The sequence below is a fragment of the Triticum urartu genome, chromosome 7A, assembly GCF_056163025.1.
Source record: "Triticum urartu cultivar PI428250 chromosome 7A, HENAU_Tu73, whole genome shotgun sequence".
NCBI classification, from domain to species: Eukaryota; Viridiplantae; Streptophyta; class Magnoliopsida; order Poales; family Poaceae; genus Triticum; species Triticum urartu.
Window position 1 is genome coordinate 326,991,376 of NC_141879.1, and position 24,304 is coordinate 327,015,679.

The 24,304-nt window shown below is 44.9% G+C and overlaps 1 long non-coding RNA gene across 1 annotated transcript; it reads left to right on the forward strand.

Annotated features, from left to right (window-relative positions):
- Positions 1-5,211: 5,211 nt before the first annotated feature.
- Positions 5,212-10,509, forward strand: LOC125524376 (uncharacterized). The gene is made up of 2 exons (XR_007290717.2): positions 5,212-9,567; positions 9,961-10,509. It is a non-coding gene; the product is annotated as an uncharacterized LOC125524376 (long non-coding RNA).
- The last annotated feature ends 13,795 nt before the right edge of the window (positions 10,510-24,304 follow it).

Below are 24,304 nucleotides of genomic sequence, written 5' to 3' on the forward strand. Positions count from 1 at the left end.
ACTGCAGGAATGATATGATTTTTAACAGACAACACAACTTAACTTTTTTGCAGGTTATCTTCAGAGCTACAGCTTGGATCCATATGTGGTCCTTACTCACTCCTATGGACTCCAGAGAGCCTTTGGTTACTGGGTGCAACCAATGGGAGATGGTGGCTCGGGTTATATTCAACCGGTTCGGATGGTGCTCGCATAACAGGATAGGAGTCTAGGGAGCTTATCCTTCTTATTACCGTATCGGTTGTCATTGTCCGCTTGTACTATTCCGTTTTTTTACTTTGTTTCTCTCCGTTTGCGAGCTGTAAGACCTTTATGACGATACTTTCTGGATTTTTAATAAGAGGGTCGCATGCATCATCGTGATGCAGAGGCTGGGGGCATGCCTCCATTTCCAAAAAAATATTTTGGGTTTGTGTGTGTGTTTGGGGCTTTGGGCAGATTATGATTGATACTACCCCTCTTTTCAGTTACTTCATCTCTTTCCATAGGTTCATATTCTCTTATTATACAACATTCTTTAGGGCTGAGTAGGATTTAAGATAATTTCTCATCTCATATGGACTTTATGTATCTTATCTTTCCCTGAAGGTGGAGTTCTTGTTTTTCCTCTGATGGTTTGTTCTTAACTACTTATTGAGATGCATATAAGTTCCAAATAACTTAGACAGTGAACAAGATGTGTGGTGAGTTCATATTTAGTTATATTGTGAGACTTTACCCATTTTAACAACTGTTATTTGCTGATCGAAAACCAATTAGTTCCTTCATGGCTACTCCTGCAGTGCTAGCTAATGGGAGAATGCAATATTCGTTCGCACAAATTGATACAATGCAATCTGAGCCACGGTTGGAGGATTAGACCCAAAAGTACCCATTGTCATGCATTTCATGTACGTACTTTCAACTGATAGATGTTGTGGATCACTAGGCTAGATTAGATCGGTGGTTTGCGGTGGTTTACCTTCTCCATAGGTGGATGAACCCGCCAAAGTGGCCATGGTGGATGGCTACGGCGGTGATGGCAGAGAGTAGTGGGCGAAGTGGTGGCAGCGCTTCCCATCATCACTGCACTAACCCTAGATCGGTAGGGGATTAGGTGGGGTGTACGGCGTTGCGACGAACCTCAGGATGCAAGCCACTGGCCCCCACCTCTTTATATAGTGCAGGTGACAGGGGCCCGTCACCCATAGTGGGTTGAGCACCCCCGATCAGGGTGCGGATCTAAGGGCCCGGTGGGCCGTTGGGCCCACACGGTGGAGATCATCCTAACATTCTACCCCTTGATCTCAACTTTTACATTTGACCTTATACTTTTACTTTACTCGTTTCATAACAGATCAATACATAGAACATGTTTCATCGTCACAGCTCAATTGCCGATAGAATCAGACAGCCACAACGTACCTCTCTGTTTTGAAACAAATTCTTTAACCTTGGGCCCTTTTATTGTCCGGAAATGTTAGACTATACCACAAAACCCATGTCGACTATGTGTTCTCCGAGCACACTGGCGGTAAGCCTTTAATAAGCAGATCCGCAAACACTTGTCTGTTGCTTTTATGCTTCAAGCATTTCTACATAATTCTGGACTTTCTCCTTTACAACGCATAACACTGTGTCAGTGTGTTTGGCATCAACACTTGACTCGTTATCATAGGAGCGAAAAACTTAAAATGGTTATCGCTGTTGTCAACCATTATCAACTCCGGGTACAGGTCTCCTTAACCATTTTGCATGTCCCTCAGCCTCATATCAAGCTATAAAATATCTTTGCATCAGATTGATGATAATTGTTTCATTCTTTGGAGATTTTCCACACAAAAACCTCCAAGTATGAAAGTTAGCGACAATTGTGGATTTCGCTATACATATCACAAGTCATGTCTTTGTACTCACAATCTTTTGAGAGCACTTATTTCTTTCAGCATGAGGCCGATATCTTTGACTCCATTCCAGTGATCTATATATGGACTGGACATTGCCAAAACAACCCGGATATGTGAACTATGTCAGGGCAATATATTGAGCTTCCAACAGCTGAAGCATATGGTACCATATCCGTTTCAATCTTTTCTCGTCAACTTTTGGAACACCATAGTTTCCACTTTCAGTACCCTTGACTATAAGAACAGGCGTAGGTTTTCTCGCATGCATACTTTAGAGACCTTTCTTAGCATGTGCATTTGACATCCCTAATACCCCCTTTTATTCTTTTCTTTGTGATTCTCGATACTTATAACGAGACACACTCTACCGAGAACATTCTTTTGAACTTTGAGGACAAGAACTTCTTTTCTCCTCCTGCAGTAGGTTGACATCACCACTAGCAAGTAGGATGTCATCCACATGCACAGTATTAGGAAATGATTTTCCCATTCTATAACTTTGCACGAATACAATTGTCCTCTCATTTTCTTTAACCCAAAACAACATTTGATTGCTTTAGTCCATAAAAGAATTCTTCAAGTTGTATCCCCTGTGTTCTTTACTTTCATCTGATGTAACTCAGATCATAATATCTTTCATCTGATGTAACTCAGATCATGATGTGCTACCAACACTCATTGTAATCTATTCAGTGCAAAACATGCAAAAACATTTCGATTTAAGTCGTGTTTTACACCTTTACATATTTCCTTTGGAGTCACATTGTCCTTGTAGACTCTTTACAGCCTACTGTTTTGGCTCCATTGGAAATTACTCATCAGTCCCAAACATCGTCGGGATTCACCAATTTCATTTCATCTCACATAGTCTCTTATCATTTAGATAAGCAGACACTTCTCAAAGCTTGAATGAGCGCTTTAAATGAGGTGGGATCAACCTCCATTTGAATTTCACTAACATAGACTTTATAGTAATTAGAAGTATCTGATTTTCTCATTCCTTGAGACCATCAGTGTCTCAGGTACTGGCACTTCTTTCATGTGGGGATGTTGTTGCTCTTTCATTGCAAGAGGCGAACTAATTCTATAATCTTTCATTTCCAAGAGGCAATAGGTTTTACAGGGACCTGTATCACAAGATCCATGTTTACTCATTCATCCTTTATAGAGCTAACAACATGTGTTGTATAGGTCATACAACATGCTCCCCCAGGTTACTCCATCTTCACTAAAAATGGCGTACCTTTAAACTTTATAATTTGGGTTTATTCTGTTAAAACTTTCTTATTTATGGCACTTTAAGCACCGTCTTAGTATTCCTTACTCTGCTTTCGGAACTGTAAAAGATCCGGAAATACAACTATTTCTTTTCTTTAGGGGTACTAATATGACCGTCGTACTCCCCCAGACGATCACATTCTTCATCACATTATCTAAAGTATAGGGGAGTTTCATCATTCTTAATTTATCTCATATATCTTTCTCCCCCTCGAAATATGGCAAGAACTTTTCTGCCACAATTTCGAAAACCATTGGTAACTCTTGTGAGTTGAGGAAACTTCGATTATCTACTTCATTCATCAGATCACTTCATACGAAATGAAGTTATCACTTCATACGAAATGAAGTTATCACTTCATACAAAATGAAGTTATCTTTTAACTAGTATGGGAGTACTTTTTCCTCGTTCCATTTCAGAAACTCAACAGAGTTCTTTATTATTAGTACTTTTGCAAGTCACACTTGCATATCATTCTTATCTTTAGGTTCGTCTATAACTTTTATTCTCTTTGGATTTATTGAGTGCTTAATGACCACTTACACATAAGGTGTACGGTCGATACTAGGAAAGCATAATAGCTACTCCATACTTTTCTCCCTTAGTGGGACACATTAAAAGCACATGAGTCATCATATCTTTCTCCTGTCATACTGGATAAGTCCTTTGCCAAAATTTCTCCCGACATACGAGATTTTTGACATAATAATATGTCAACTTTACCCCGTTAATTACGCAGGTATTTTTCCAGACTATTCCCACCATGCGGGTTTTTATCATAATCATCTTCTTTTCCCGCTATGCGGGTAATTCCCTGTAAGGAACATGAATGCCAGAATTGGCTCTTTTGACTGCATATGCAATTATCAAATTCAGAAATAAATCCAACGCTCTTTGACACACATGCTTAATCCGACGTTGGTCAAATTAAACATGCATGTTGCTTGTTTCATCTCAAATCGTGTTGACTGGAAAACCTTCCTCATAGAGAGTACATGAAAGACATTCGTCAACCAAGACTCTCAATAATCTTTCTCTTTTCTTTTGAAGCCATTCTTTAGAGAGAACATACTCCCTCACGTTATGACCTTTCTTGGTCATCTTTCGAATCACAAGTACCCAGCCATTCGCTTTCACGAATGAAAGCATGGAAAACTTTTAGTCTGAGAAAACATAGCCAATAATCAACAATAATGAGCATAAAAATAACCCTACGTTGGTCTGGTTAAAAAATATGCACATTAAACTTTTGTAAAACTTCCTTTTATACTCTAAATCACCGTTGTGGTAGAATTATAATAAAACTCATTCTTCTACATTAATTCCATATCATCGTTGGGCGAAAATGGAAATAATGCATATAACTCATAAACAATGTGATGATAGTATTTCTAGTAAACAACTTTGCTAAGAAATAATCATCATCGTCAACTTTATTGCAGCGGAAACAAGAAATATACATTTCTCTACTTCAAGAGCATTTGTTCATCTTTAACTCTTCTCTGAAAAATGATCACTTTGATACAAAATTTATCAGAGATTTAAGCTTTGAACATAAGACTCATAGAATTATAGTACTGTTATCATCAACGTTGGTCAGAAAATAACAATACCATATTTTAACTTTAAAAGAAATATATTTCCTTTATCATATCGGAAACTATCTGCATCTTATTTCACACACAGGGAAAAACATTGCTAAGAACAATTCTTCCAATTAAATTTCCCCGTTGGTTCCAATTTTGTTGGAGGATAAAACTTTTACTTTGCAGCGGAAACTTTCTAATATTCTATTCAGAAACAATTATGTACTCTTTTACTCTCTAAGCAATTTTAACCGGTTGGTTCAAAATTGAATTGAGAAGCAACAATTTAATCTTTCACAGTGGAAAATATGAATACAATTCATGAAAATAGCATTGTTCAGAAGCAATTCTTTACTTTTCTATTTTCAAATCAATTATCTCGTTGGTTCCAATTAACTAGAGATTCAAACTATACACGATTGTACAAAAAGAACATCGAATAAAAAACTCATGACTTTATTCTTTTCAGAAACTTTTATTTTACTTTTCAAAAAAAATCTGTCACTTTTCTATTTTCTAGACAAATTTTCATTGGATTAAATTTGAACAGAAAATAAAATAGAAAACTAGACAGACAAACAAAAAAACTCTCAGCACAGCCCAGCCCAAGGCCTGCTGCTCCGCGCGCTCGCGCGAGCCGGCCTCTCCTCGGCCTGGGCCGCCGGCCTCCTCCCCTTTGGCCCAGAAGCCCAGCACCGCTAGGGTTTAACTCGTGACCGTCGGATCAGATCCGACGGCCCAGCGCGCGATCCGCCCGAGCAAAAACGGCCGATGCGGTGAGGGGGCGAGAGGGAACCCTAGTCATTTCCCCTCTCGCGCGTCGCTCGCCTCTCTCGCTCTCCGCATCTTTCTCTCCCGCACGACGGCAGCGAGCGCAAGGAGAGGATGCCATGCCCGGCGGCTTGCCGGTGACGACGGCGAGGAGCAGCACCAGCGTGACTAGCTCCTTCTCTGTCTCTTTCTTTCCTGTTTCCCTTCTTCTTTCTCTTCTTCTGTCCCGTCGGCGCCGTCTCTGTCGAGGAAAAAAGGGCAGCGCCCTGGTGGGCCGCTCCGGCCGCCGTGGACGGCGGCGAGTGCCACTGCGCCGCGCGAGCCGTTCCCCTTCCCTCTCTTCTTTCTATCCACCAGTGCCCCAGCGCAAGAGAGACTCCTCTGCTCCCCTTCGCGCGAGCGACGGCGGTTTCCAGATGCGGCGCCCCCGCTGACCCCTTTGCCGGCGTGCGCGAGCACCTCTAGGGTGAACGCGCCGCCGTCAAACGGCTCGTTGGTGGTGCCCTTTGCCCTAGTGGGGGTATGTTCTTCGTCTGAATGGCTCAGCTTGTCGATGCCCGTCTAGATCGAGAGGAACGGCGCGTCCTTGCGGCGGCGCAACTTTTTCGACGAGGAGTTCTTTTCCCTCTTTCTCTGTTCGAGTTAGGGTTCTTGGATGAATCTTTTTTCTGTGATTTCTTTGTACCGAAAATAATATAGATCCTAGCCTTGTCTGATTCCATTGATAGATGATGTGGATCACTAGGCTAGATTAGATCGGTGGTTTGCGGTGGTTTACCTTCTCCATAGGTGGATGAACCCGCAAAAGTGGCCATGGTGGATGGCTACGGCGGTGATGGCAGAGAGTAGTGGGCGAAGTGGTGGCGGCGCTTGCCATCAGCACTGCACTAACCCTAGATCGGTAGGAGATTAGGTGGGGTGTACGGCGCTGCGACGAACCTCGTGATGCGAGCCGCCGGCCCCCACCTCTTTATATAGTGCAGGTGACAGGGGCCCGTCACCCATAGTGGGTTGAGCGCCCGCGATCAGGGCGCGGATCTAAGAGCCCGGTGGGCCGTCGGGCCCACACGGTGGAGATCACCCTAACATCAACTTCATTGTGGATATGTATTTCTACCTTTTCCAGTTTATGATAGCTAATCTGTGAGGCTCCGTGGGCAATCCATCCATTTGCAGTGTATTAGACGAACAACCCAATCATGGCTAGAATATATATTGCTCCTACAGAACTCCTAACCAAGTTTATATCTCATGATTTATCTTCTTTCTCTTCGTACTACAAATCTGATTGTGATGAAGCTTCCTAAGAATTATATATTCCGCACTGAGGGATCTAGGAACAAGTGACCAACTTCTGTATGTGTGTTATTATGTTGGACAACAATCATACCTTCTTGATCGTAGATTACATGCTTATCCTGTAGTATACTCTACCATTTGTATACCTCTTAAAAAAATGATCAACAGGGAGACTCCCCGGTTACATTACTCAGGAAGGAGGCATATCCTTTAAAGTTAATGTCAACAATTCATAATTTTAGTTTTCTTAGTAGATTAGATTCTGGTTTGTCATATTGGTACAAGGAAGAATCTAGGTTTAGAATTCTGTTGGACACCTTCCTCATATTGATTTGTGGGTTGGTATAATGCCCAACTGTCAATGGCTTCTCCAGTGGACGGATTCCAGTGTTAGTGCCTTCAGAAATATCTGTTGTTGGTCTACTGTTGTGTTTACAATTCAGTAATTAGATCCCTTCTTTCCTTTATTTTTGCACCAACTGCCTCTTCTCTTTGTACTGCAAGAGCATAACGTCAAAAGCGAGGACAGGGTTTGACGGCCATAATATGTGTAGGTTTTTTTAGAAAAGGAGGATGACCCTCGGCCTCTGCATCTGAGCGATGCATACGGCTATTTTATTAATTATTCTCACAAGACATTACAAAGTCATACAACAGTAAGACTAAAGCCGCCGTCTAAGCAACAAACTGTCGCTACACCTATCCAGTTGATGAAGGGGCGCAGATAGCCTGGGCCTAATACCAAACAAACATCGCAGCCAAGCCTAACATCTAAGACCTGAGACCCCAACCTAGCCACTTGTCGGGTCTGGGGCACACACTGGTCCGGCGTGCTCTCAGAGGCCGCCGCCGCCAACTGCCACCGCTCCATCTTCAGAACTGTACTGATGCATCAACCTTGCTCGGTCCAGCTATCATCGACGCCACCACGGCGCCCAACGGCACCTTCTCCCTGCGCGCAAACAGCTGTACCCGTCGCGGTCGCCACTGATACACCTCAGCGCCATGCTGCCACGTACCACCAGCCGACACAGCTTGAAGCCCTTGGAGGATCTGTCGTGCGTAGCACCTGTCAACCAGGCATGACCAAGCGTAGCACCTGTCCGTCAGGCATGACTTGACATCTCCACCAAAGCTATTGCAAGACGAAGCCGCTCCACCTCCTGCCCCTACTTCCAGCGTTGCTCCACAAAATGACGCTCCTAAGAGAGAAACGACACCGCAGTGCCGCCATCGTCCAGTCTGGAACACCAGATCCTAGAGTTTCCCCCAGAGCAATACAAGTGGGTCGACGGTAGTCACATGACGATGCCTTCATCAAGGTAACGACGTGGAACGCCGCCATCGCCCGCCGTCGGCTCGGTTTTCACCGGCAACTACGTCTCCCCGACTCGCAGCTGGTGCCAGATGACGGATCCCGAGATCCGAACACCCAGCCTCAGGCCGACCACCTCTGACGGAAGAGATGACCACCACCGCCGGCTGCACTGGTCAGAACAAATCTGATCGTAGGTGCCGCCGCCGAGACCACCAGGCCCTCCACGCCGCCATCGCCGATCTGAAGGCAGCATGCACGCCACCGTAGCCAAGCCGGCCGCCGTCGACCGCAGCCGCCGCCGCCGCCCGAAGGGCCATCCGCAGCGCCCGCAGCCCTGGCCTCTGCCGCGCCAAGCCGTCGCCGTCCGAGGACGGGCCGGCCTGCCGCCGCCTGCTGCCATCCGCCGCGCCGCAGATCCCAGATCGGTCGCGCCACCACACGCCTTGGGGTCCTCCCTACCCCGGAGACGCGCGAGAGAGATCTCCCGCCACCGCCGCCGGGCCCCGGGCTTAGCCCGGCGGCGTCTTCCGGCAGCGGCGGAGGGAGGGGAGGAGGGAGTGTGCGGCGGCGGCTAGGTTTCTAGCCGCCCGAGTCGCCCCAGGGGGAGGACGACGTGGGCGTTACCTCTATAATATGTGTACCGAAAAAGGCTTTCGCCCCGCTTTATAAATAAAGCACCCACCAAGCACAAAGTATCAAGGTAACAACAGAACACAGCGCACACACAAACGCAACGCCACCGCAAGTCAGGAACCACACCAACAAGCACGGACACACACACAATATCCAAGTTCCGTTGTGGGCACGGCACATCACGCCCAACACAGAAGGACGAAGACACAATCCCAGACGGTGGCGGCGGAGTGGACGGACATGACGATCTAATCTGGTTCCGGAGGAGGTGGGGGAAGCGGCGGTGTCAATCGGAGGGCCATCGCACGGAGCTGGGTGATGATGGAGGTGATGGCGTCTCTCTCCCTGGGCCGGCTAAGCGGCCGCCAAAGCTGCAAGTAACCAGACCATTTGAACAAAGTATCAGTCGCACGACGAAGAGGAATATGTTGAATCACAAGTTTATTCCTAACCAGCTCTCTAATATGTGTAGGTGGACATATATGAATAGATTCATATATAAAGTACATGCATATATATTTTTTAGGTAAAACTGGTGTATAAAGTAGATGCATATACCATAATAAAGCTACTGATGTGAGGAATAGTTCTTGCCCCTTGCCTTGATGGAAATTGGCTTCACTGTGCCTCCATGACTGTTTTCTCATTGTGTTGTTCGGCTAATATTTATGTGAATCATAGAAGAAAAAAGCGGCTGTATCCACACCATCGGTGACCGTGGCTTAGCATCGAACCACCCCCACACTCTTGCAACAGGTGGCTCAGTTTAAATGGCTTTCAGTATTGTGAGATGAGGTCATTTCTCTTTTCTTTGAAAATTTTGAGTTTGGCTTTACATTTTTTTTTCAGTTTAAGCAGAACTGAATGATATATTTTTGAATGCTTTGTGCAATTTGTGTACCTCCAAGGTTATAAAGGGTGGAGCCTGAAATTTGACCATATTTATGGTAATAAGTTTAGTTTTAATGTATGTATTGCTTTGCATGTTTGTTGGTAGAGAGATGCAAGAGAAAAAATAACATACTGATACTGTGTTTGAATTTTCTTTCGGCATCCATAATATTGTCTACCAATATATAACATTTATAAAATGAGATAGTATCTCTATTTGTCACACGTATTGTGTTGTCGTTGAATATTGTACAGTTCAGCTATATCTTACTGTGTATGTTCTTCTCTGTTGGTCAGGTGGAAATGGAGAGTATGCTGGTGAATTTTCAGACGAATCTGCGATCGTCTTGAACAAAAGAAAAAAAACAGAGAGCAATTATTTGTTACTAATGACTTTTTTGTTGTAAGTGCATAATTTGGAGTTATGTATATGCAACAAATGTTCAAGTTTTCTTATATGTTCATTCCTTAATAATTTTCTGATTTTTATTTCGTTATTCTCTCAAGATGGAAGGCTAAGGTGTGTGCGGCTTTTCCTTCCATGGGGCACTATTAAATTGTGAAACGTCAGTATTTTCTGATGTAGCTGTAACTTGTATGAGCTTGTGACTTCCTAATAAATTCTAACCCTGTTTCTTTTTCTTATAGCTGAAAGTTATTTTTTGTCATATTACATTTCCACTAATGTATCTAAATGGCACCATGGGGTTTTAGTTTTCCTCAAGAGATGTACATGTGCTTAGAATCAATGTTATGTCAGATTAGCACTGCTTATGCAAACATGTAGTTTTTCTTTTGACAATGTAGCTATTAACAGATGCTTGCATAAGGTGGAAGTTTTTACTTTTTTTTTGGTTGATACTCCCATCTCTTCAGTTGTGAGGAGTAGTGGATAAATGGTTGTACTATGTGCTTACGATTTTTTTAATCTTATTCATCAGAAATTATTGAACTGTTTGTCTGTCATTCCCTTCTATATTTGACAGATATGTATATTTCACAATGTGTTCATTTTATATATATGTACATAAGAAGCAAGATGGAAAGCAAAATGGGCAATAAATGGGGTTCAGGGTAAATGGATATATTGTGATTGGTTGATCTTCCTGGGCAATGTTTCCAAAGACGTTGACTTCATGTTACCTATGTTGGTATTGATCTAGAGGCCCAATGGGCCAAAACGAAAATAAAAGACCAGAAATAAGTTCCGTTAAAGAGAGAAACAGGGAGGTCATGAACCAACGATCGTACTCCTCGATCTCAACTTACGTGCCCTGATCGGGGGTACTCTAACCAACTATGGTTTTGGTCCCCTGTCGCCAGCGCACATAAAAGATGGGGGAGCAGCCGGCACCTACGTCAGACTAGTTCTCGTACGGTTTACTCCTGCTCCCCACATCTCAAAACCCTAACCGATCTGGGGGAGCACTGCACGACGGGAAGATTATCTCCAAGTTCTGCCCCTGTCCCAGGGCAGTGCTGGTGGCACCCGGAGGGAGGCCGCTACCTGCAGCGAGCATCTTCACCGAGCCTGCATCGAGTAGGCACGGGACTTCGCATCGTCGACACCAATGGCTGCTTCCATTGGTGGTAAAAACCTAATTCATCTCTCTGATCTGTGCTATTAGGTGATCTAACGCCTGGCTTACGATCTGTTAAGTAGATACTACGGGATTAAAAGTCTAATAATGGTATCTTAAGCATGGTTAAGCCTAGATTAGATCCCTAAGATGATCTGCTTAAGTTTGATGATCCTGATTACGTACTGATGATTAAGGTTTAAGTCTAATGGTTCATGAATAAGGTTAGATTGCCCTCTGTTGAAGTCGATGTTTGATCTTTAGGGTTATGTGTTTCGGTCAAAGTCTAATTGGCTATGGGTCAGTGCTAATTATCCAATGATTATGATAAATCATGTTCTGCTAGTTTGATTTGCCACGTTTCCGCATCAAGATTGTTAATTAGCACTGTTTTAGTTCCCAAGAAAGATGAATTGGCGAGATTAAAGAATCTACTTTTGCCAATTCAGCTGAACCCAACTCTAGAAATCCCCTAACTGAAACCCTAGAAAAGTCAAATCCCAAATCAGAGCTCAAAATGAATGAAGTTCAACAAAAGAAGAGGTTTGGGGCTCACCAAGATGATGCCGGCCTTCGGGGTCCGCACGGCCACCGCCGTGCGCGCACGCCATGGCCGGGACGCCGCCGCCCTTCGCGGTGGCTCGTGGAATGAAGCAGCAGCCGTCGCTGCCATTCTCATGCACGCGCGCATCGCCTGGCCTCCGCGCCTCGGATGTCGCCGCCGCCAAAAGCTTGCGCCGGCAGCCGCCGGCGAAATGCCCCACAACTGCGTCGCCGCGTCACCGGAGCTACGCTCAACGAAGGAGCGCGCGGGACGAAGTCCTTGTGCACGCTGCTCCGCCGCGCCGCCGTGTATTATCTGCGGGCATGCCTCGCCGTCGCCGCCGCAGTCGAGCTCTCTCTCGGGAGCGAGTGAATCGGGACCAAAATGGGGATAAAGCTAGGGTTTGACCTGGCAGTGTTTTCCTCCACTGAGGAGCGATCCGAGCCGTCGGCTCGATCCAACAGGCAAGCCTGATGCGCTGCTCCAGACGGGCCTTCGGCCGATTAACAGGTCGTTTTTGCGACTGGGCTTCGGCCCAAGTTGCCTTAGCCCGCCGAAAAGGATTTTTATTTAATGTTTTTTTCTGCTAGGCTAGAAACTTAACGGGCTGCCGTGGGGTTTTGGGCTAAAATTAAAGTTTCTGTGCATTTTTGTTGTTGTTTATTCAGTGCATTTTACGTATTATGATTATCCTCAAAATGGTCTGCACTGTTAGAAATAAATAAAAAATTGCCAGAAAAAATGATGCTGAAAATTATGTTTTAGTTTTCTGAATGAAATGGAACCAACGAGAAATTTTATTTAGAAAAATTTTATGGATTAATGTTTGTGTCATTTTATGGCATATTTATGTTCATCTCATGGTAACATCAATGAATGATGAATTATTAATGTTGGAAAATTGATAGTACACATGAGATTAATGTGATCATTTTTTTAATACAGACCAACATTGTTTTACATTTTTGAATCACTTCGTTAATTCCTTATTAATTTCTGCCCAACAGTGATATAATTTGGAGTTAATTTTTGCATAAAAATAGATCAAACCAACATGGGTTAATTTTTGTGCAATTTAATTTAATTATGATGTTCTTTTCCTTTACTTATGATATTTGAGATCATGATACCTTCCAGTTCTCGTGGCCTCGAGATCGAGCCACTTACTGGGAATAACTTCCAATCGTGGAAGGACTCATTGCTTTTGCACCTCGGATGGCATAAGGTTGACCTTGCACTGAGGGAAAGTAAACCAGTGGAACCTGCAAAGGGTGCCACTGGGTATGTTGAGCTTAAGAAAGACTATGATACTAAAGTTGAGAAGTGAGAGAGGTCAAATAGAATGGCGCTCCTAATTATGAACTTCTCCATCTTGACTGAGATTAAAGGGGCTATTCCTGCCAATGAAAGTGCCGCCGAATATTTGAAATCGGTGGAAGAACAATTTAAGGGCTCAGAGAAAGTGTATGCAGATGAGCTTTTGCACAAGCTGCTTGCAAAATATGACGGGCATGAAAATGTGAGGGAGCACATCTTAAGTATGAGCAATGCCGCGGCAAAGCTTAAAACCATGAAGTGTGACTTGAACGAAGAGCTTCTTGTGCTCCTAGTTGTTAGGTCACTACCCTCACAATTCAATCCATTCAAGATAAACTATAACTCTCTTGAAACCAAATGGAAACTATCTGAACTCATTGCACATTGCGTTCAGGAGGAAGAGAGAATGAAGAGTGAGTAGAAAGATCAAGCTCTCCATGTTAACTCTACAAAGAGGAAGCATGAGAACCATGCTCATAACAATAATGTGCCCAACAAAAAGCTATATTCCAAAAAGAATCCTCCAAAGCCTAAGCAATGCAACGAGGCAAGTTGTTCACGTCCCGCACCTTCAGCGGCTACTTCAGTTAATCTTACAAATGCCGTTGGAGAAAGACTTTGCAATTTTTGCAAGCAGCCAAATCTTGTCAAGGCGGACTGTCCAGGTTTTCTTAAGTGGCTGAATAAAAAGGGTAAGGATGAGATCACTCTTGTAGATGAATCTCTATATGTTGATTATTCTGAATCTACATGCTGGATTGACTCAGGTGCGAATGTTCATGTCACGAATTCTTTGCAGGGATTCCATATAAGCCACACCCTAAGGGGTACAAGAAGACTTAATGTCGCGAATGAGAAAGAGGCTGAAGTTGAAGCCGTGGGCTCCCTCACCTTGAAGTTGCACGCTGGCTTCCTACTTCAGCTCAAGGACATTCTTTATGTGCCTACTTTGAGTAGGAATTTGATTTCAGTTTCATGTTTAGATGATTTTGGAATTCATTGTACCTTCGGGGAGAAACAATGTTTTTTAAAGTATTGTAATAAGGATGTTGGTCTTGCCGTCCGACGAGGCAAACTTTATATGTTAAATCTTTCCTGTTATCCTATGTGTGTGAATCTCTGCGAGATGAATATGAATGAACGCAATCATAAAAAGAATGGGAGAAGTATCAGTCCTTCTTCAAAATTGTGGCATCGTCGCTTGGCCCACATTTCTGGGGGAGAATGGAACAATTGATTAAAGAAGAAATACTTCATCCGCTAGATTTCTCTAATGCGGGCAATTGTATTGACTGTATTAAGGGAAATATGTGAAAAAAATTAAGAAAGGAGCAGTAAGAGCCACATCGGTCCTTGAACTTATTCATACTGACATATGCAAACCTCTTAACGTAAAGTCTATGGATGGTTTTGATTCCTTCATTACCTTCACAGACGATTTCTCTCGCTATGGCTACATTTACCCCATACGTGATCGATCCGAAGCTTTGGACAAATTAAAGATTTATAAAGCCGAGGTTGAAAATCAACTCAACCTAAATATCAAAGTAGTACGGTCTGATAGCGGGGGGGGGGGGGATATTATGGTAGGCATGCTCCTTATGGGAAAATTCCAGGACCATTCATGAAATATCTTGCTGAAAATGGAATGGTTGCCCAATATTCAATGCCTGGTGAACCTCAGCAAAATGGCTTCGTTGAGCGTCGCAAGCGCACTCTTATGGATATGGTACGTAGCATGATGTAACACCCACGATGCGGCTATATCTCCCACATGTCAGAGCATGACTTAGAGGCATAACCGCATAGTAGGCATGTCGCAAGAGGGGTAATCTTTACACATCCCATGTAGTGAATAAGAAAGGGCTAAAGAGTTGGCTTACAATTGCCACTTCACACAATACATGAATATAGCATTACATCATCCAGAATACAATTAAGGTCCGACTACGGAACCAACATAAATAAAGACAACCCCAAATGCATAGATCCCCGATCGCCCCAACTGGGCTCCACTACTGATCAACTAGAAACGAAACAACACAACGAATGTGATCTTCATCGAGCTCCCACTTGAGCTTGGTTGCATCACCTGCACTGGTATCATCGGCACCTGCAACTGTTTGGAAGTATCTGTGAGCCACGAGGACTCAGCAATCTCACACCCACGAGATCAAGACTATTTAAGCTTATGAGTAGGAAATGGTAGTGAGGTGGAGCTGCAGCAAGCACTAGCATATATGGTGGCTAACATACGCAAAAGAGAGCGAGAAGAGAAGCAACGCGGCGGTCGTGAAGCTAGCAATGATCAAGAAGTGATCCTGAAACTACTTACGTTCAAGCATAACACAAGAACCATGTTCACTTCCCGGACTCCGCCGGAAAGAGACTATCATGGCTACACACACAGTTGATGCATTTTAATTAAGTTAAGTGTCAAGTTCTCTACAACCGGACATTAACAAATTCCCATCTGCCCATAACCACGGGCACGGCTTTCGAAAGTTAAAAACCCTGCAGGGGTGTCCCAACTTAGCCCATCACAAGCTCTCACGGTCACTGAAGGGTATTCCTTCTCCCAAGAAGACCCGATCAGACTCGGAATCCCGGTTACAAGACATTCTGACAATGGTAAAACAAGACCAGCAAGACCTCCCGATGCACCAACATCCCGATAGGAGCTGCACATATCTCGTTCTCAGGGCAACACCGGATGAGACAAGCTACGAGTAAAACCAGACCTCGAGTTTCCCCGAGGTGGCCCCGCAGGCGGCTCGATTCGGACCAACACTTAGACAAGCACTGGCCCGGGGGGGCTAAAATAAAGATGACCCTCGGGTCGGGTAGGTGGTGGTGAGGCAAATGTTAAAACCAAGGTTGGGCCTTGCTGGAGGAGTTTTATTCAAAGCGAACTGTCAAGGGGTCCCCATAACACCCAACCGTGTAAGGAACGCAAAATCAAGGTACATAACACCGGTATGACGGAAACTAGGGCGGCAAGAGTGGAACAAAACACCAGGCATAAGGCCGAGCCTTCCACCCTTTACCAAGTATATAGATGCATTAATATAAATAAGAGATATTGTGATATCCCAACATATCCATGTTCCAAACATGGAACAAACTTCATCTTCACCTATTGTGACGCCCGGATAATTAGGCTATAGTAGTCCTGCGTTAACGATGCCACGTCACCTCAGCTACTGTTGTTAAACTCACGTCGGTTAGAAACCCAGTTCAAACTTCAAATTTAAAATCAATGCAAACATCAAAGTTTACAAACTTTAAATCTAAAATGTCCGAGAGGTGACAAATAATGCGTAGGTAATTATGATGGAGAAAACATCTTTTTCTATAAAGTAGTTAAAAGCGCTAGTTTAATAAAAACTACAGTAAAACTCATATTTAAATGTCTTTTAAATACTAAACAAATATAAACTAATTGTTTAGGGTGCCAAATCAATTATGGCAGTGTCATAAGTATTAGTACTAATTTAGGGGCTAGATTTATAATCTATAAAACAAAGGTAAAAATAAACAGAAAAGAAATTGAAAAGGAGAAAGAAAAGGAAAACGAGCAAACAAAAAAAAGGAAAAGAAAACAGGACCCCCCCCTGCTGGGCCAAGTGGCCCAGCTGGCCTCAGCCGCCCGAACGGGCCGGCTCACCCCACAGCCCAGCCGCCCCCCACACTCCCTTAACCCCCACCCGACCGAAACCCTAACCCACTGCCCACTCCCCACGCACCCCCCCACTTTCCTCGATCCCCTTCTGGATCGAGCTCGAGCACCCGCGCCCGTCCCGCCATCGTCGCGCCGACGCCACCCAGAGCGCCCCCGCCTCGCCGCCTCGCCGTCCTCCTCGTCGCTCGACGCCCGCCGCCGCCGGACCTCCACCACGTCTAACGCCGCCCCCTGCCTCCTCCCAGGCGCCCCCACTCGACTGGATCGGGGAGGGGCCAGATCCCGCGCCGGCCGAACGCACCTCGACGCCGGCGCCCATCCACTGCGTCTTCGCCCGTCGTCGCCGGCCTGCCTCCTCATCTCCGACCCCCGCCCCACGCCCCACTGCCCGGTGCCCTGCAACCCCTTGTGAGGCCCCCTCCTTCCCCTTTTCCCCGCAGCCTCCGCCGTGCGCTCGCGCTCCGCCACGCCGTGGCTCCGCTCACCGCGGCCCCGCTCCTCCTCCGCGTGCGCGCTCGCGCTCGCCGCGCGCAGACCACGTCCGCCCGTGCCCTGCCTTGCTGAGGCCTCGTGGGCCGCGTCCCGGATACGCCCTGTGCGTGCGCCGCCCGCGCCTTGCCTCCCTCCCGCATGCGTGTTGCTGCTTCTGTCGCGCGCCCACCTGCCTCTGGCCGCGGCCACCCCTGCCGTCCGCACGCCCAGCTGCCTCCCCTGCCGCCCTGCCCTGCACCGCCCGTTCCCCTGGCCGCAGCTGTCGGCGGCCACTCGGCCGGAGGTTGCCACCGGCGGTGGCCGTGGCCTCGTCCCCTTCCGGGCGGTAGCCGCTAACCCGAACCCGCTGTGGCCCTTTGGCCCAATGACAGTGGGCCCCTGCCCAAGAATGTTTATTAAAAAAAGGGGGGAAATTATAAATAAATAAGATATTAATTAATTAATTAATTAAGTTAATTAATTATAATTAGATTAACCTAATCACTAATTAACCTAATTAACTGTTAGTTAATTAAAACAGAGTATGACAAACGGGACCCACCTGTCAGGTTGACCAAGTCAACTACTGACGTCATGATGACGTCAGCAGGCACTGTTTTGGATAATGTTGACTTAAAATATTTAAATTAATCTTAAAAATGATTTAAATCTTTTAAAATTAATATAAAATAAACCGTAGCTCGGATGAAAATATTTTCAACATGAAAGTTGCTCAGAACGACGAGACGAATCCGGATACGCAACCCGTTCGTCCGCCACACCCCCCTAACCTATCGAACTCGCAACTTTCCCCCTCCGGCTCCTCTGCCCGTAAACGCGAAACACCGGGGATACTTTCCCGGATGTTTCCCCCCTTCACCGGTATCACCTAATACCGCGTTAGGGCACCTCTAACGTCGTTACTTGTCATGTCATGCATCACTATGCATATGCTTGCTTATATATTTATTGTTTCTCCCCCCTCTTCTCTCGATAGACACCGAGACCGACGCCGCTGCTACCCAGTACGACTACGGAGTTGACGATCCCTCTCTCTTGCCAGAGCAACCAGGCAAGCCCCCCCTTTGATCACCAGATATCGCCTACTCTTCTCTATACTGCTTGCATTAGAGTAGGGTAGCATGTTACTGCTTCCCGTTAATCCTATACTGATGCATAGCCTGTCCTTGCTACTACTGTTGTTACCTTTACCTGCAATCCTAATGCTTAGTATAGGATGCTAGTTTATCATCAGTGGCCCTACATCCTTGTCCGTCTGCCATGCTATACTATCGGGCCGTGATCACTCGGGAGTTGATCACGGGTATATACTATATACTTTATATATGATAGATGTGGTGACTAAAGACGGGTCGGCTTGAGGAGCACCCGCGAGTGGAGTTTTGAGGCGGAGCGGCAGGGCAGGTTCCGACCACCTAGGAGAGAGGTGGGCCTGGCCCTGGTCGGCGTTCGCGGATACTTAACACGCTTAACGAGATCTGGGTATTTGATCTGAGTCTGGCCATTTGGTCTATACGCACTAACCATCTACGCGGGAGTAGTTATGGGTATCCCGGCGTTGTGGTATCAGCCGAAGCCTTCGTGACGTCAGCGACTGAGTGGCGCGCGCCGGATTGGACTGGAAGGCCACTAGGCTAGGTCTGCTTTCGGCCGCGTTCGCAACGTGCAGGTGTGCTAAGGGCGATGGGCCCAGACCCCTGGGCGCTTAGGTTTAGACCGGCGTGCTGACCTCTCTGTTGGTCTAGGTGGGGCTGCGACGTGTTGATCTTCCGAGGCCGGGCATGACCCAGGAAAGTGTGTCCGGCCAAATGGGATCGAGCGTGTTGGGGTATGTGGTGCACCCCTGCAGGGAAGTTTATCTATTCGAATAGCCGTGATCTTCGGTAACAGGACGACTTGGAGTTGTATCTTGACCTTATGACAACTAGAACCGGATACTTAATAAAACACACCCTTCCAAGTGCCAGATACAACCGGTGGTCGCTCTCTCACAGGGCGACGAGGGGAGGATCATCGGTTAGGGTTATGCTATGCGATGATACTTGGAGGACTTTAGTCTACTCCCTTCTACATGCTGCAAGACGGAGGCTGCCAGAAGCGTAGTCTTCGAAAGGATTAGTTATCCCCCTCTTATTCTGGCATTCTGCAGTTCAGTCCACATATGATACCCTTACTCCATTTGATACCCATGCATATGTAGTGTAGCTCCTTGCTTGCGAGTACTTTGGATGAGTACTCACGGTTGCTTTCTTCCCCTTTTCCCCCTTTCCTTTCATTCTGGTTGTCGCAACCAGATGCTGGAGTCCAGGAGCCAGACGCCACCGTCGACGACGACTCCTACTACACCGGAGGTGCCTACTACTACGTGCTGCCCGCTGACGACGACCAGGAGTAGTTTAGGAGGATCCTAGGCAGGAGGCCTGCGCCTCTTTCGATATGTATCCCAGTTTGTGCTAGCCTTCTTAAGGCAAACTTGTTTAACTTATGTCTGTACTCAGATATTGTTGCTTTCGCTGACTCGTCTATGATCGAGCTCTTGTATTCGAGCCCTCGAGGCCCCTGGCTTGTAATATGATGCTTGTATGACTTATTTTATTTGTAGAGTTGTGTTGTGATATCTACCCGTGAGTCCTTGATCTTGATCGTACACATTTGCGTGCATGATTAGTGTACGGTCAAATCGGGGGCGTCACAAGTTGGTATCAGAGCCGACTGCCTGTAGGGATCCCCCTTTCCAAGTCCTTGGCCGAAGTCGAGTCTAGTCATTGAAAAACTTTTACTAATATGGCCGTGTGGCTTACGGGCCACGTCGCCATTGGGTGGTATTAGGATCTTTTACTCCTTGTCTATACTCTGGGACTCTGATCTCTCTTCTATTCGGGTTAAGTGAAATTTGCTAAATCTAACATTAGGATCTCGTTATCACTTTCACCCGGAGAGCCCCTTATTACTGATGATCGTGTGCTGCACGCGGAGACCCTGAAGATACTCTCCGCTGTTAACCCGAGAACTTGTGTTCATCGCGTTTGCAATTCCCTTCCACCATCAACCCTTATGGATAACTACTTGCAGTTGCTATTCTTACATTCATCCCCAGTTGGTCTTGTTATTACAAGATACCCCGAATTACTCGTCGATGTTTCGATAATCCTTTAAGCTTACTGCCTTGCAGTTATTTGTCACCTGAATACCCCTATGGAAAATTCTCACACTTATCGAGTATCCGCTCATCCCCCAGTTGTTCATGTGTTTCACAATGGTCTTCGAGATACTATTCGATCTTTCAAAAATCCCGAGCAGCCTATTGCTCTTAAAATTCTCGCTTTCTTAAATTGTGGTTAATCCGATAAGTTTCGTAATCTTATTGGCCTCCCTTGTCTTTATCATTTTAAGTCCATTGATTCAATATGTTGAGGATGCCCGCATTCCTCAATCGAATCCTAGGATTCATCCTTCCGGCTCAGACGTCATTTGGATATGAGTTGGTTCTTGACCAATCAATGCCTTGATCATTTGTGCTTCTAAGTCTATTGAACTTATTCATTTTTGATCAGAACGATTGCTTCTGATCCCTTGATTTGGGAATCATAAAATTTCTTTGCATTAAGCTTTGAATTAGTCAGTTGTTTCTACAATCCGATGCCTTGGCATTCCTTCTTCCTTTGATTGAGTACCGATACTCACATCAGCCCCGTTGTGGACCGCCATACCCATTGCCGGGTTATTTTCCGACAATGTCCTTCACAACCAAAATTCTTGTGAGTTCTTTACCTACTACATAATGCCCTTGGTAAATTGTATACTCTACTTTTGTCAGCCATGCTCTACTTTTGAGCTTGTGTTATTTACTCCTGAAGTTCATGGTATATGTTCTAAGAAGCCCCGATGGGTTGAACCTATGTCTTCCTTAATCTGTGTGAACCCGAACGTTTTCACGGGTCATACTCCTCTGGTAATTCACCGGGTAGGTTTTGACACTAAGATCATTTTTACCTAGAGCAATGAATGAAAGGTTATGCATTGAAGAAGTGGGAGTCGACCTTGAACTTTGTGTTCATGCCCATGGACATGATGTAGATCTTACCATTAAAGCTTCTCTTTAATTAATTATTCCCTTGGTAGAAGTTCATCTTATATCTAGGATCTGGCCTTCTGCAATCGTGGTTCCGACCATGTTCTTCTCTGATCCCATTTCTCGGGCAAGTTTAAGCACTTGTTTTCTGTAGATCAATACACCAGTCCAACCTTTACTTTGACCTGTCGTCGAGTATTACCCCCTGGTATCTCGAGATTATCATGGAACTACATAACCTCTTATGAGTTCTTCATCAGGTATTACATTCTCACGGACTCCAATTTTTCACGGGCTTTGAGTTATGAAACACTCAAGGACACCGATAACGGAATCGAGTCTGCACTGCGATTCAACGAGGATTAGAGATCTTCATCGCTTACAAGTTTAATACTCCATGTCTGTCCTAGCCTGAACAGATACATCGTTATTGTGCTAATTTTAATCATCAGCATTCTGAGCTCTTCAAGGGTATCAACTGAATTCATGATGAGAAATACCATCCTTGCCCCTGATGATTTGTGTTATCATCGGCCACTTTATTGCCTTCCCTCCAACACAAACTTGTTCATGTTTTGTTTATACCTTGAGTTCCTTGCTATCCAGCATTTGTCCTTCTTTACCTTGGAATATTACCACCTTTTATGTCAAGAATGTCGTGGCAATTTTACCACCTCTTGAGAATTCTTGATATAGTAATATCTCTCGCCATTTGCGTTCATTTCTTGGTCTCCGGGTTGTTTCTAACCGGAATACCGACAAATGGTCTATGATGTGTAAATTCTAAACTTCTAGCAACCCTATTGCTTTGAAGTTATTGGTCTACAGTTTCTTTAGAAATTCTATTGCTTATTGAATCATCATTCGAACATTGATCGTGCTACCTAGTCCAGATTCCTGGGTGCACCCTTCTATCATTGTTCAGTTGAGTATGTTCCCCTCGAGCATACATCATTATATCATTGATCCGACAAATGATATTTCCTTGTTCACATAATTGTGGAAATCCATCTTTTGGAAATCTCGATGAATTGTCGCTGAGTTCATTAGCCACCTCCTCATTCTATCCTTGATTTAATAATGAACTCATGATTCGGAACTTGCTTCCACAGTTCAATTCCCGAGAATCTTACAATGTCATCTTGACAATTTGTGTTGCACCTTTTCTTCTCAGGCATCCTGAGTCTAAGGTATCCTAACACCGATCAGATCTGGATCTCGGTCAGATATGATGGTTGGAACATTTTTCCAAGAGTTATAACACTGGTCCTTTATGACCCGGTAAGGTGATGGCATGCCCAACACACCTGGCCGGAGGCCCTATTGTTATAAATTCCTTTTCAGCAAGGTTAGCCATTCTTCCACGAGGAAATTGTAAGACTTATTCTATAAGTTGTTCCTGATGGATCCTTTGCATATCCAAAGTCCGATCTTTGCTTGAAGACCATATCGATGCTATCTCGAAGCATGCCTGTGGTACTTCAATTTTCAATAAAAACATTTGAAGCATAATGCTAAATGTTACCTGCTCAATTATCCAAACGCCGTTGCATGGGTAATGTCATGAAATTTCTTTCCCCTTTCCTAAAGAGTTTTTATTATATCCTGCCAAGGATATCATGCTCTGCTTGTCCTTGGGGAGGATATACCCCTGATATATGTGTTTAAACACATTTTCCTTTCCATTATTTGGTTTAACCTTTCTTGTGATCTATGTGATCTAAGCAGTAATATTCTCCTGCTTATGTATATGCCTCGGTGCACAATTCTGTCAGCAAGACCCTGTTACTGTTGTTGATGACATTTCGGTAGCCACCGATGGACGGGAACCTTGCCTATTGGCCCGCCTCGTTCAACGAGCAGGAAAATGGTTCTCTTCGTCCCTCGCCCTTGCTACCAACGTTGTTGCCGACATAGCTGACATGGTACTCCCTGACATGCCTTACTATCATGACCGTGCAAGATGTCACTGCTCCTATTAAAGAAAAACCACATGGTGGGCCCATAACCCACAGTTTCCCAGGATCGAAACCTGACTCTCATGTACACCCCCTGTTTCCAAGGTTGATCCTCGCGCGTGGACTCGTATGTAATTCACGAGCCACCTTCAGGTCTGATATCGGGCACAATACTTATTCCCGTTGCTTTGACCCTTTCACGCCCTATAACAGGCATCGAACGATTGCCTGCCCACTCGAAACTTCCCAGGTTACCTCTTTACTTTGCTCTTGATATTTTCTTAAGTTCCGATTCGAGAGTTACTATCCGCCACCCTCCTTGATGTTCTCTACCAGATACGTGACCTTGTAGAGGTCAATTCTTCTGGAGATACCCCTTATCATTTTTCGTAAGTACGATGGAGTTCCCGAAGAAAGGATGCCGATTTCATCATGATGACCTGAAGCAGAGAAATGAAGACATCAACAAAATGAATCGACCTCTTCGAGAAGAGTAACCAAGACCGAGAAGACTCGTTAGGTTTTTCGCTACAAGCACCTTTCCCCCCCTTAATCCACCGCTTAAATCTCGGGACGAGATTTCTTGTAGTGGAGGAGATTTGTGACGCCCGGATAATAAGGCTACAGTAGTCCTGCGTTAACGATGCCACGTCACCTCAGCTACTGTTGTTAAACTCATGTCGGTTAGAAACCCAGTTCAAACTTCAAATTTAAAATCAATGCAAACATCAAAGTTTACAAACTTTAAATCTAAAATGTCCGAGAGGTGACAAATAATGCGTAGGTAATTATGATGGAGAAAACATCTTTTTTTATAAAGTAGTTAAAAGCGCTAGTTTAATAAAAACTACAGTAAAACTAATATTTAAATGTCTTTTAAATACTAAACAAATATAAACTAATTGTTTAGGGTGCCAAATCAATTATGGCAGTGTCATAAGTATTAGTACTAATTTAGGGGCTAGATTTATAATCTATAAAACAAAGGTAAAAATA